At 59.3% G+C, this 13,007-nt stretch overlaps 1 protein-coding gene across 1 annotated transcript in view; it reads left to right on the top strand.

Moving 5' to 3' along the window:
• The first annotated feature begins 6 nt into the window (after positions 1–6).
• LOC144488266 (caveolin-3-like) overlaps positions 7–13,007 on the top strand; it is a 21,754-nt gene continuing 8,753 nt past the window's right edge. Inside the window, exon 1 of the mRNA XM_078206307.1 lies at positions 7–70. The gene's annotated coding sequence lies outside the window, so the exon portion shown is untranslated. The remainder of the gene's footprint in view (positions 71–13,007) is intronic.

Here is a 13,007-nt window from a genome sequence, read left to right as displayed (position 1 = left end):
TGAGAAGCACAGCAAGGAGATCGACCTGGTCAGCAGAGATCCCAAACACCTCAATGACGAAATCGTTAAGGTAAGTTTCTGGCATTGGAGGCAAGACTCGAAGAAGGCATGAGGGATACTTGCCTTTATTGACCAAGGCATAGAATATAAGAATGGGAGGTTGTGATGGAGTTGCACAAAACACTGGTGAGGTCACAGCTAGAGCACTGTGTGCAGTTCTGGTCTCCACACTATAGGAAGGATGTGATTGCTCTGGAGAGGGTGCGGAGGAGATTCCTGGGATGGAACACTTAAGTTAAGTTTAAGTTTATTTATCAGTGTCACAAGTAGACTCACATTAACACTGCAATGAAGTTACTGTGAAAATTCCCAAGGAGAGGATGGGTAGACTTGGGTTGTTTTGGTTGGAGCAGAGAAGGCTGAGGGGCGACCTGATCGAGGTGTACAAGATTATGAGGGGCATTGATAAGATGGAAAGGAAGAAACTTTCCCCCTGAGCAGAGGGGCCAATAACTAGGGGGCAGCCTCCTGGTGAATCTCCTCCGCACCCTCTCCAGTGCAATCACATCCTTCCGATAATGTGGCGACCAGAACTGTACACAGTACTCTAGCTGCGGCCTAATCAGCGTTTTATACAGCTCCATCACAACCTCCCATTCTTATATTCGATTCTTCAGCGAATAAAGACAAGTATCCCATATGCCTTTTGAACCACCTTATCCCCCTGCCTTCAGGGATCGATGGACAATCACCCCAAGGTGCCTCTGGCCCTCTGTCCCAGCATCCTATCATTCATCGTGTATTCCCTTACCTTGATGTCGAATCATAGAATCCCGACATTGCAGGAGGCCATTCGGCCCATCAAGTCTACACTGACCACAATCCCACCCAGGCCCATTCCCTGTAACTCTACGTATTTACCCTGCTAATGCACCTAACCTACACATCTTTGGACACTAAGGGGCAATTTAGCATGGCCAATCCACCTAACCTGCACATCTTTGGACACTAAGGGGCAATTTAGCTTGGCCAATCCACCTAACCCGCACATCTTTGGACACTAAGGGGCAATTTAGCATGGCCAATCCACCTAACCTGCACATCTTTGGACACTAAGGGGCAATTTAGCATGGCCAATCCACCTAACCTGCACATCTTTGGACACTAAGGGACAACTTAGCATGGCCAATCCACCTAACCTACACATCTTTGGACACTAAAGGACAATTTAGCATGGCCAATCCACCTAACCTACACATCTTTGGACACTAAGGGACAATTTAGCACGGCCAATCCATCTAACCTATATACCTTTGTTAGTCCTTCAATAATGCATCACCTCACACTTTTCAGAGTTAAATTTCATTTGCCGCTGTTTTGCCTATCTGACCAGCCCGTGTATATTGTCCTGGAATCTAAGGTTATTGTCCTTCCTATTTAGACCATCAATTTTCGTGCCATCTGTGAACTTATTGATCATAACTACTACATTCACAGATTCCAGATCACAAACGTATACTACAAACAGCAACAGTCCCAGCACCGATCCCTCTGTTACAACACTGGACACAGGCTTCCAGTCGCAAAAACATCCTTGGCCCATCACCCTTTGCCTCCCGCTACTAAGTCAGGAGCGTTTGATGGGGACAGTGTAGAGGGAGCGTTACTCTGTATCTAAACCCGTGCTGTACCTGTCCTGGGAGTGTTTGATGGGGACAGTGTAGAGGGAGCTTTACTCTGTATCTAAACCCGTGCTGTACCTGTCCTGGGAGTGTTTGATGGGGACAGTGTAGAGGGAGCTTTACTCTGTATCTAACCCCGTGCTGTACCTGTCCTGGGAGTGTTTGATGTGGGACAGTGTAGAGGGAGCTGAACTCTGTATCTAAACCCGTGCTGTACCTGTCCTGGGAGTGTTTGATGTGGGACAGTGTAGAGGGAGCTGAACTCTGTATCTAAACCCGTGCTGTACCTGTCCTGGGAGTGTTTGATGGCGACAGTGTAGAGGGAGCTGAACTCCGTATCTAAACCCGTGCTGTACCTGTCCTGGGAATGTTTGATGGGGGACAGTGTAGAGGGAGCTTTACTCTGTATCTAACCCCGTGCTGTACCTGTCCTGGGAGTGTTTGATGTGGGACAGTGTAGAGGGAGCTGAACTCTGTATCTAAACCCGTGCTGTACCTGTCCTGGGAGTGTTTGATGGGGACAGTGTAGAGGGAGCTTTACTCCATATCTAAACCCGTGCTGTACCTGTCCTGGGAATGTTTGATGGGGGACAGTGTAGAGGGAGCTTTACTCTGTATCTAACCCCGTGCTGTACCTGTCCCGGGAGTGTTTGATGGGGGACAGTGTAGAGGGAGCTTTACTCCATATCTAAACCCATGCTGTACCTGTCCTGGGAGTGTTTGATGGGCATGATGTGGAGATGCCAGCGTTGGACTGGGGTAAACACAGTAAGAAGTCTAACAACACCAGGTTAAAGTATAACAGGTTTATTTGGTAGCAAAAGCCACGAGCTTTCGGAACAGGCTGTTCCTTCTTCAGGTGGGTGGGAGTAACATTCCAATCATTATTCATGAATATTGAGTTTGTGTCTTTGTGCCCTGTTTGTGATCAGAACTCCCACCCATCTGACGAAGGAACCGCCTGTTCCGAAAGCTAGTGGCTTTTGCTACCAAATAAACCTGTTGGACTTTAACCTGGTGTTGTTAGACTTCTTACAATGTTTGATGGGGACAGTGTTGAGGGAGCTTTATTCTGTATCTAACCCCATGCTGTAACTGTCCTGGGAGTGTTTTTTGGGGACAGTGTAGAGGGAGCTTTACTCTGTATCTAACCCCATGCTGTACCTGTCCTGGGAGTGTTTGATGGGGGACAGTGTAGAGGGAGCTTTACTCTGTATCTAACCCCGTGCTGTCCCTGTCCTGGGAGTGTTTGATGGGGACAGCGTAGAGGGAGCTTTACACTGTATCTAACCCTGTGCTGTACCCGTCCTGGGAGTGTTTGATGGGGACAGTGTGGAGGGAGCTTTACTCTGTATCTAAACCCGTGCTGTACCTGTCCTGGGAGTGTTTGATGGGGACAGTGTAGAGGGAGCTTTACTCTGTATCTAACCCCGTGCTGTACCTGTCCTGGGAGTGTTTGATGGGGACAGTGTAGAGGGAGCTTTGCAGTGAATTGAAGCCACTGGATATAATATCTTGGTGCTGGTGAGAGAGCGGTCTATATTTAATGGACTGTCTGAATTGCTGAGTTTTTTCTGACCGATGGCTTTCAGTGGAACAGTTGCTCGGACAGACTGATGGAAGGAAACAGCTGGAACAGGGTCGAAATGAGATCCCAGCTGAGTTAAAGTTACAGAAAATCTCCATAGAGATGCAATGCAGTAAATCATTCTCAAGAGTCACTCCAAGCCCTCTGCAAATCTAAATTAAACACCACACAGATAATAGTGAGCAAAATGTAACAAACCAATCTGTGTGTGTACGGTCCGTGTGTGTGTGTGTCTCAGTGTCAGCTCCTGTACGGTCCGTGTGTGTGTCTCAGTGTCAGCTCCTGTACAGTCTGTGTGTGTGTCTCAGTGTCAGCTCCTGTACGGTCTGTGTGTGTGTCTCAGTGTCAGCTCCTGTACAGTCTGTGTGTGTGTGTCTCAGTGTCAGCTCCTGTACAGTCTGTGTGTGTGTCTCAGTGTCAGCTCCTGTACGGTCTGTGTGTGTGTCTCAGTGTCAGCTCCTGTACGGTCTGTGTGTGTGTCTCAGTGTCAGCTCCTGTACAGTCTGTGTGTGTGTCTCAGTGTCAGCTCCTGTACGGTCTGTGTGTGTGTCTCAGTGTCAGCTCCTGTACGGTCTGTGTGTGTGTCTCAGTGTCAGCTCCTGTACAGTCCGTGTGTGTGTCTCAGTGTCAGCTCCTGTACGGTCTGTGTGTGTGTATCAGTGTCAGCTCCTGTACAGTCCGTGTGTGTGTCTCAGTGTCAGCTCCTGTACGATCCGTGTGTGTCTCAGTGTCAGCTCCTGTACGGTCTGTGTGTGTGTCTCAGTGTCAGCTCCTGTACGGTCTGTGTGTGTGTCTCAGTGTCAGCTCCTGTACGGTCTGTGTGTGTGTATCAGTGTCAGCTCCTGTACAGTCCGTGTGTGTGTGTCTCAGTGTCAGCTCCTGTACGGTCTGTGTGTGTGTCTCAGTGTCAGCTCCTGTACAGTCCGTGTGTCTCAGTGTCAGCTCCTGTACGGTCCGTGTGTGTGTCTCAGTGTCAGCTCCTGTACAGTCTGTGTGTGTGTCTCAGTGTCAGCTCCTGTACGGTCTGTGTGTGTGTCTCAGTGTCAGCTCCTGTACAGTCTGTGTGTGTGTGTCTCAGTGTCAGCTCCTGTACAGTCTGTGTGTGTGTCTCAGTGTCAGCTCCTGTACGGTCTGTGTGTGTGTCTCAGTGTCAGCTCCTGTACGGTCTGTGTGTGTGTCTCAGTGTCAGCTCCTGTACAGTCTGTGTGTGTGTCTCAGTGTCAGCTCCTGTACGGTCTGTGTGTGTGTCTCAGTGTCAGCTCCTGTACGGTCTGTGTGTGTGTCTCAGTGTCAGCTCCTGTACAGTCCGTGTGTGTGTCTCAGTGTCAGCTCCTGTACGGTCTGTGTGTGTGTATCAGTGTCAGCTCCTGTACAGTCCGTGTGTGTGTCTCAGTGTCAGCTCCTGTACGATCCGTGTGTGTCTCAGTGTCAGCTCCTGTACGGTCTGTGTGTGTGTCTCAGTGTCAGCTCCTGTACGGTCTGTGTGTGTGTCTCAGTGTCAGCTCCTGTACGGTCTGTGTGTGTGTATCAGTGTCAGCTCCTGTACAGTCCGTGTGTGTGTGTCTCAGTGTCAGCTCCTGTACGGTCTGTGTGTGTGTCTCAGTGTCAGCTCCTGTACAGTCCGTGTGTCTCAGTGTCAGCTCCTGTACAGTCCGTGTGTCTCAGTGTCAGCTCCTGTACAGTCCGTGTGTCTCAGTGTCAGCTCCTGTACGGTCTGTGTGTGTTGTTTCTTACGCGCTATACAGACAAAGCATACCGTTCATTCAGATGGAAAAGGAGCGAGTGTAGAATGTAGTGTTACAGTCACAGCTAGGGTGTAGAGAAAGATCAACTTAATGCGAGGTAGGTCCATTCAAAAGTCTGACAGCAGCAGGGAAGAAGCTGTTCTTAGATCAGTATAGCACAGGAAACAGGCCCTTCGGCCTTCCAAGTTGAGTCGGTTGGTGCGTGAGCTCAGACTTTTGTATCTTTTTCCCAAAGAAAGTGGAAGAGAGAATGTTCGGGGTGCGTGGGGTCCTTAATTATGCCGGCTGCTTTTCCCGAGGCAGGGGGAAGTGTAGACAGAGCCAATGGATGGGAGGCTGGTTTGAGTGATGGATTGGGCTACGTTCGCAACCCGTAGTAGTTTCTTGTGGTCTTGGGCAGAGCAGGAGCCCAGACCAAGCTGTGATACACCCAGAAAGAATGCTTTCGAAGGTGCATCTGGTGAGAATCGTAGTGGACATGCCAGATTTCCTTAGCCTCCTGAGAAAGTAGAGGCATTAGTGGGCTTTCTTAACTGTAGCGTTGGCGTGGAGGGACCAGGACAGGTTGTTGGTGATCTGGTGCCATGAATTTGGTTGCCACTGCTCTCCCCGGCACTGTCATCTCCCGCAACAGTACCCAAAGAGGTACATCTGTTGGAAAGTGGGATGGCCACAGGGGACTCCTACACGGCCTGCCTTCCTGCACGCTGCCTGTTCAATCTCCACTTGCGATGTGACCACCTCACTGAGCCTGCTCTCCGCGACTTGCTCAGCATTGTGGATGCTCAACAGTGAATCCACCCTCGGCTCCAGCTCTGAAATGCGGTTCACCAGTAACTCCAGTTGGACCCAGTTCCTGCACCTGTGCTTACCAGGAAAAACTGAAGCTTCAGTGATTTCCCACATAGCACAGGAAGAGCATATCACAGGAGCGAGCTCTCCTACCACGACTCCCCATAAACCCCTTATTTTACTCCCTTTTTTAACAAGATAGTATGCTTATCTAAGAATACTATGAACTTACCGTCTTTATGCTGACCATCCGTCATTACCCTACTTTGCTAACTTATATTATCATAACAACACTGAATTCGCTTAATTTGTGTTGAGTTTCTCTCTTAATCCCTTCTCCCAAAGAAAAATACGCCTCCCTCCCCTTCATCCAACTCCCACACTTAAGTAGCAACATACTGCAGTCACCAAACTGGCCCCCCCAGCACTCCCAAACCTCCCCACACTCCCAAAACCACCCCCCACACTCCCAAACCTCCCCGCACTCCCAAAACCACCCCCCGCACTCCCAAACCGACCCCCCGCACTCCCAAACCCTCCCCGCACTCCCAAAACCACCCCCTGCACTCCCAAACCGACCCCCCGCACTCCCAAAACCACCCCCCACACTCCCAAACCTCCCCGCACTCCCAAACCGAACCCCCGCACTCCCAAACCCTCCCCGCACTCCCAAAACCCCCCCCCCCGGAGTCCCAAACACCCCCGCAGTCCCAAACCCTCCCCGCACTCCCAAAACCACCCCCCGCACTCCCAAAACCACCCCCCGCACTCCCAAAACCACCCCCCGCACTCCCAAAACCACCCCCCGCACTCCCAAACCCTCCCCGCACTCCCAAAACCACCCCCCGCACTCCCAAAACCACCCCCCGCACTCCCAAACCCTCCCCGCACACTCCCAAAACCACCCCCCGCACTCCCAAACCCTCCCCGCACTCCCAAAACCACCCCCCACACTCCCAAACCCTCCCCGCACTCCCAAAACCACCCCCCGCACTCCCAAACCCTCCCCACACTCCCAAACCCTCCCCGCACTCCCAAAACCACCCCCCGCACTCCCAAACTCTCCCCGCACTCCCAAACTCTCCCCGCACTCCCAAACCCTCCCCACACTCCCAAACCCTCCCCGCACTCCCAAAACCACCCCCCGCACTCCCAAACCCTCCCCGCACTCCCAAAACCACCCCCCACACTCCCAAACCCTCCCCGCACTCCCAAACTCTCCCCGCACTCCCAAACCCTCCCCCCGCACTCCCAAACCCACCCCGCACTCCCAAACCCTCCCCGCACTCCCAAACCCCCCCCGCACTCCCAAACCCTCCCCACACTCCCAAACCCTCCCCGCACTCCCAAACCCCCCCCGCACTCCCAAACCCTCCCCGCACTCCCAAACCCCCCACACACTCCCAAACCCTCCCCGCACTCCCAAACCCCCCCCGCACTCCCAAACCCTCCCCGCACTCCCAAACCCTCCCCGCACTCCCAAACCCCCCCCGCACTCCCAAACCCTCCCCGCACTCCCAAACCCTCCCCGCACTCCCAAACCGCCCCCCCGCACTCCCAAACCCTCCCCGCACTCCCAATCCCTCCCCGCACTCCCAAACCCTCCCCGCACTCCCAAACCCTCCCCGCACTCCCAAACCCTCCCCGCACTCCCAAACCCCCCCCGCACTCCCAAACCCTCCCCGCACTCCCAAACCCTCCCCGCACTCCCAAACCCCCCCCGCACTCCCAAACCCTCCCCGCACTCCCAAACCCTCCCCGCACTCCCAAACCCTCCCCGCACTCCCAAACCCTCCCCGCAATCCCAAACCTTCCCCGCACTCCCAAAACCTCCCCGCACTCCCAAACCCCCCCCGCACTCCCAAACCCTCCCCGCACTCCCAAACCCTCCCCGCACTCCCAAACCCTCCCCACACTCCCAAACCCTCCCCGCACTCCCAAAACCACCCCCCGCACTCCCAAACCCCCCCCCGCACTCCCAAACCCTCCCCGCACTCCCAAACTCTCCCCGCACTCCCAAACCCACCCCGCACTCCCAAACCCACCCCGCACTCCCAAACCCTCCCCGCACTCCCAAACCCCCCCCGCACTCCCAAAACCACCCCCCGCACTCCCAAACCCTCCCCGCACTCCCAAACCCTCCCCGCACTCCTAAAACCCCCCGCACTCCCAAACCCCCCCCGCACTCCCAAACCCTCCCCGCACTCCCAAACCCTCCCCGCACTCCCAAACCCTCCCCGCACTCCCAAACCCTCCCCGCACTCCCAAACCCTCCCCGCACTCCCAAACCCTCCCCGCACTCCCAAACCCTCCCCGCACTCCCAAACCCTCCCCGCACTCCCAAACCCTCCCCGCACTCCCAAACCCTCCCCGCACTCCCAAACCCCCCCCGCACTCCCAAACCCTCCCCGCACTCCCAAACCCCCCCCGCACTCCCAAACCCCCCCCGCACTCCCAAAACCTCCCCGCACTCCCAAACCCTCCCCGCACTCCCAAACCCTCCCCGCACTCCCAAAACTCCCCCGCACTCCCAAACCCTCCCCGCACTCCCAAACCCTCCCCGCACTCCCAAACCCTCCCCGCACTCCCAAACCCTCCCCGCACTCCCAAACCCTCCCCGCACTCCCAAACCCTCCCCGCACTCCCAAACCCTCCCCGCACTCCCAAACCCTCCCCGCACTCCCAAACCCCCCCCGCACTCCCAAACCCTCCCCGCACTCCCAAACCCTCCCCGCACTCCCAAACCCTCCCCGCACTCCCAAACCCTCCCCGCACTCCCAAACCCTCCCCGCACTCCCAAACCTCCCCGCACTCCCAAACCCTCCCCGCACTCCCAAAACCCCCCCGCACTCCCAAACCCCCCCCGCACTCCCAAACCCTCCCCGCACTCCCAAACCCCCCCCGCACTCCCAAACCCTCCCCCCACACTCCCAAACCCTCCCCGCACTCCCAAACCCCCCCCGCACTCCCAAACCCTCCCCGCACTCCCAAACCCTCCCCGCACTCCCAAACCCTCCCCGCACTCCCAAACCCTCCCCGCACTCCCAAACCCCCCCCGCACTCCCAAACCCTCCCCGCACTCCCAAACCCTCCCCGCACTCCCAAACCCCCCCCGCACTCCCAAACCCTCCCCCCACACTCCCAAACCCTCCCCGCACTCCCAAAACCCCCCCGCACTCCCAAACCCTCCCGCACTCCCAAACCCTCCCCGCACTCCCAAACCCTCCCCGCACTCCCAAACCCCCCCCGCACTCCCAAATCCTCCCCGCACTCCCAAACCCTCCCCGCACTCCCAAACCCTCCCCGCACTCCCAAAACCTCCCCGCACTCCCAAACCCTCCCCGCACTCCCAAACCCTCCCCGCACTCCCAAACCCTCCCCGCACTCCCAAAACCTCCCCGCACTCCCAAACCCTCCCCGCACTCCCAAACCCCCCCCGCATTCCAAAACCCTCCCCGCACTCCCAAACCCCCCCCACACTCCCAAACCCTCCCCGCACTCCCAAACCCCCCCCGCACTCCCAAACCCTCCCCGCACTCCCAAACCCTCCCCGCACTCCCAAACCCTCCCCGCACTCCCAAACCCTCCCCCCGCACTCCCAAACCCTCCCCCCGCACTCCCAAACCCTCCCCGCACTCCCAAACCCCCCCCGCACTCCCAAACCCCCCCCGCACTCCCAAACCCTCCCCACACTCCCAAACCCTCCCCGCACTCCCAAAACCTCCCCGCACTCCCAAACCCTCCCCGCACTCCCAAACCCCCCCCGCACTCCCAAACCCTCCCCGCACTCCCAAACCCCCCCCACACTCCCAAACCCTCCCCGCACTCCCAAACCCCCCCCGCACTCCCAAACCCTCCCCGCACTCCCAAACCCTCCCCGCACTCCCAAACCCTCCCCGCACTCCCAAACCCTCCCCCCGCACTCCCAAACCCTCCCCCCGCACTCCCAAACCCTCCCCGCACTCCCAAACCCCCCCCGCACTCCCAAACCCCCCCCCGCACTCCCAAACCCTCCCCGCACTCCCAAACCCCCCCCGCACTCCCAAACCCCTCCCCACACTCCCAAACCCTCCCCGCAATCCCAAACCCCCCCCGCACTCCCAAACCCTCCCCGCACTCCCAAACCCTCCCCGCACTCCCCAAACCCCACCCCCCGCACTCCCAAACCCTCCCCGCACTCCCAAATCCCCCCCGCACTCCCAAACCCCCCCCGCACTCCCAAATCCTCCCCGCACTCCCAAACCCTCCCCGCACTCCCAAACCCTCCCCGCACTCCCAAACCCTCCCCGCACTCCCAAAACCTCCCCGCACTCCCAAACCCCCCCCCCGCACTCCCAAACCCTCCCCGCACTCCCAAACCCTCCCCGCACTCCCAAACCCTCCCCGCACTCCCAAACCCTCCCCGCACTCCCAAACCCTCCCCGCACTCCCAAACCCCCCCCGCACTCCCAAACCCTCCCCGCACTCCCAAACCCTCCCCGCACTCCCAAACCCCCCCCGCACTCCCAAACCCTCCCCGCACTCCCAAACCCTCCCCGCACTCCCAAACCCTCCCCGCACTCCCAAACCCTCCCCGCAATCCCAAACCTTCCCCGCACTCCCAAAACCTCCCCGCACTCCCAAACCCCCCCGGCACTCCCAAACCCTCCCCACACTCCCAAACCCTCCCCGCACTCCCAAACCCTCCCCACACTCCCAAACCCTCCCCGCACTCCCAAAACCACCCCCCGCACTCCCAAACCCCCCCCGCACTCCCAAACCCTCCCCGCACTTCTAAACTCTCCCCGCACTCCCAAACCCACCCCGCACTCCCAAACCCACCCCGCACTCCCAAACCCTCCCCGCACTCCCAAACCCCCCCCGCACTCCCAAAACCACCCCCCGCACTCCCAAACCCTCCCCGCACTCCCAAACCCTCCCCGCACTCCTAAAATCCCCCCGCACTCCCAAACCCCCCCGCACTCCCAAACCCCCCCCACACTCCCAAACCCTCCCCGCACTCCCAAACCCCCCCCGCACTCCCAAACCCTCCCCGCACTCCCAAACCCTCCCCGCACTCCCAAACCCTCCCCGCACTCCCAAACCCTCCCCCGCACTCCCAAACCCTCCCCCCGCACTCCCAAACCCTCCCCGCACTCCCAAACCCCCCCCGCACTCCCAAACCCTCCCCGCACTCCCAAACCCTCCCCGCACTCCCAAACCCTCCCCGCACTCCCAAACCCTCCCCGCACTCCCAAACCCTCCCCGCACTCCCAAAACCTCCCCGCACTCCCAAACCCCCCCCCCGCACTCCCAAACCCTCCCCGCACTCCCAAACCCTCCCCGCACTCCCAAACCCTCCCCGCACTCCCAAACCCTCCCCGCACTCCCAAACCCTCCCCGCACTCCCAAACCCCCCCCGCACTCCCAAACCCTCCCCGCACTCCCAAACCCTCCCCGCACTCCCAAACCCCCCCCGCACTCCCAAACCCTCCCCGCACTCCCAAACCCTCCCCGCACTCCCAAACCCTCCCCGCACTCCCAAACCCTCCCCGCAATCCCAAACCTTCCCCGCACTCCCAAAACCTCCCCGCACTCCCAAACCCCCCCGCACTCCCAAACCCTCCCCACACTCCCAAACCCTCCCCGCACTCCCAAACCCTCCCCACACTCCCAAACCCTCCCCGCACTCCCAAACCACCCCCCGCACTCCCAAACCCCCCCCGCACTCCCAAACCCTCCCCGCACTTCTAAACTCTCCCCGCACTCCCAAACCCACCCCGCACTCCCAAACCCACCCCGCACTCCCAAACCCTCCCCGCACTCCCAAACCCCCCCCGCACTCCCAAAACCACCCCCCGCACTCCCAAACCCTCCCCGCACTCCCAAACCCTCCCCGCACTCCTAAAACCCCCCCGCACTCCCAAACCCCCCCCGCACTCCCAAACCCTCCCCGCACTCCCAAACCCTCCCCGCACTCCCAAACCCTCCCCGCACTCCCAAACCCTCCCCGCACTCCCAAACCCTCCCCGCACTCCCAAACCCTCCCCGCACTCCCAAACCCTCCCCGCACTCCCAAACCCTCCCCGCACTCCCAAACCCTCCCCGCACTCCCAAACCCTCCCCGCACTCCCAAACCCTCCCCGCACTCCCAAACCCTCCCCGCACTCCCAAACGCTCCCCGCACTCCCAAACCCTCCCCGCACTCCCAAACCCTCCCCGCACTCCCAAACCCTCCGCGCACTCCCAAACCCTCCCCGCACTCCCAAACCCTCCCCGCACTCCCAAACCCTCCCCGCACTCCCAAACCCTCCCCGCACTCCCAAACCCTCCCCGCACTCCCAAACCCTCCCCGCACTCCCAAACCCCCCCCGCACTCCCAAACCCTCCCCGCACTCCCAAACCCTCCCCGCACTCCCAAACCCTCCCCGCACTCCCAAACCCTCCCCGCACTCCCAAACCCTCCCCGCACTCCCAAACCCTCCCCGCACTCCCAAACCCTCCCCGCACTCCCAAAACCCCCCCGCACTCCCAAACCCCCCCCGCACTCCCAAACCCCCCCCGCACTCCCAAACCCTCCCCCCACACTCCCAAACCCTCCCCGCACTCCCAAACCCCCCCCGCACTCCCAAACCCTCCCCGCACTCCCAAACCCTCCCCGCACTCCCAAACCCTCCCCGCACTCCCAAACCCTCCCCGCACTCCCAAACCCCCCCCGCACTCCCAAACCCTCCCCGCACTCCCAAACCCTCCCCGCACTCCCAAACCCCCCCCGCACTCCCAAACCCTCCCCCCACACTCCCAAACCCTCCCCGCACTCCCAAAACCCCCCCGCACTCCCAAACCCTCCCCGCACTCCCAAACCCTCCCCGCACTCCCAAACCCTCCCCGCACTCCCAAACCCCCCCCGCACTCCCAAACCCTCCCCGCACTCCCAAACCCTCCCCGCACTCCCAAACCCTCCCCGCACTCCCAAAACCTCCCCGCACTCCCAAACCCTCCCCGCACTCCCAAACCCTCCCCGCACTCCCAAACCCTCCCCGCACTCCCAAAACCTCCCCGCACTCCCAAACCCTCCCCGCACTCCCAAACCCTCCCCGCACTCCCAAACCCTCCCCGCACTCCCAAACCCTCCCCGCACTCCCAAACCCTCCCCGCACTCCCAAACCCTCCCCGCACTCCCAAACCCTCCCCGCACTCCCAAACCCCCCCCCGCACTCC

This window comes from Mustelus asterias, unplaced genomic scaffold (assembly GCF_964213995.1).
Source record: "Mustelus asterias unplaced genomic scaffold, sMusAst1.hap1.1 HAP1_SCAFFOLD_1426, whole genome shotgun sequence".
NCBI lineage: Eukaryota > Metazoa > Chordata > Chondrichthyes > Carcharhiniformes > Triakidae > Mustelus > Mustelus asterias.
The sequence above is the reverse complement of the archived record's forward strand: the minus strand, read 5'-3'. Positions and strand labels throughout refer to the sequence as shown.